At 38.3% G+C, this 1,490-nt stretch overlaps 1 long non-coding RNA gene across 1 annotated transcript in view; it reads left to right on the top strand.

Annotated features, from left to right (window-relative positions):
• Window positions 1-424, top strand: part of LOC114045884 — a 28,611-nt gene extending 28,187 nt beyond the window's left edge. The window contains exon 5 of the long non-coding RNA XR_003569436.1: window positions 230-424. This is a non-coding gene — a long non-coding RNA (uncharacterized LOC114045884). The remainder of the gene's footprint in view (window positions 1-229) is intronic.
• The last annotated feature ends 1,066 nt before the right edge of the window (window positions 425-1,490 follow it).

Genomic DNA, 1,490 nt, shown 5'->3' on the forward strand with positions numbered 1-1,490 from the left:
GTTACTCCACCCCCTGCCCCTATTTCTATTTGAGTTTGACACCACTGCTCTAGCCTAATCTTAGGTCCAGGTTCTATATGGTTATATGACTTTAAATAAGACAATTTCCTCAGTGGTGACAAGATGGAGTGAATAGAGGGACAGCCTTGGAGTCAGGAAGACTTGGGTTCCAGTTCTTTTTCTGCCATATACTCGAGTATAACCCTAGGAAAATCTTTTCATCTTTCAGGGTCCTGGGCAGCTCACTAAAGCTGCAAGTTACACAAGAGCATCAGTTATAGTTGAGTTGCCCAATCTGCTTTGGTGGAGGGAGTTTCTACACAGGTCTGGAACAGCAACAACAAAAATACAATTTTGCAGGGGAAGGAGTGGTTTTACACAGAGAAAATAAATGAGAGAAAAAAGAAAGATCTGTTGTTTTTAATTCCACATCTGTTTTTGTTTTGTTTTATTACTGTTTTAAATATGTTACTGTTATTCTGAAAATCTCTTCTAGGACTTATCTAAAATTATCTTATTTCCATTCATTTGAAGAAATTATATTTTTTTTCGATAACTTTTGTGAAAGATATTCTATGGTTCAAAGGTGAGGAGACTGGAAAAAGGCTTTACAGTATATGAGTCATAAAATAAACTGTGATAATGTTAAAAGATATGCACAAACAGAAGCCTGTTCTTCAGCAAACATCGCCTGCACAGTAATGACAAAAATCACATGTTCTGTCTGCTTTCATTATTAAAGAATTACGAAGGAGGAACTTAAGCAGGGCTTAATTGGTTGCATGATTTTCCCCCATTGCCTAAAAGTGAAATATCAGATGGAAAACTCAGTCTCTGCCACAATCATCCAAAATAATCGTCTCAGACATCTTCACACTTGATGGAGCTGGTTAAGGCTGAGTTGAGCGTGAAAACAGCTGCGTACTAATCATGACACTAGATACACCACGGTCTGTTGGCTTTGTATCATTTTATATAGTCCCAGACTGAATACATAGTAGGATTCTATAGTAGATAGAATAGCTGTAAGCCTGATTGGGGAAGGAGGACCTTTTCTTTCTCCTCATTTTCCCAACTCTTCTTTTCCCTCTCCTAAAAATCCAGTACCTCATAATGTTTACTGGGTCCATCAAACCCACTTAAAATGCCCAGATCTTCAGAAGGCCAGTATCCACTGACTCTAGTGGTAAGAGTCTTAACTATGTGGGCTGGTCTGAAGTCAGGTGGGCCATTCAATTTTGTCCAGACCACATACCTTACTCTAGCCCTGACACTTGGACTGCATACTTTTGTTGTGTACCAGACATGAGGGTAATTCTATTTTATGTTAACCAACTACCAGGAAGCATTTCATTTCATACTTCCTGTTTCCAAATCTCTTCAGTACACTGCTGCATAAAACTCATATTTATGAACATTTGGGATCAAAGTATCTTAAAGTAGGTGGCTGCGAAGACATGGCTAATACTGTACATTTATAGAGAGCTTTT

This window comes from Vombatus ursinus, unplaced genomic scaffold (genome assembly GCF_900497805.2).
Source record: "Vombatus ursinus unplaced genomic scaffold, bare-nosed wombat genome assembly UNPS02014779.1, whole genome shotgun sequence".
Lineage (NCBI taxonomy): Eukaryota > Metazoa > Chordata > Mammalia > Diprotodontia > Vombatidae > Vombatus > Vombatus ursinus.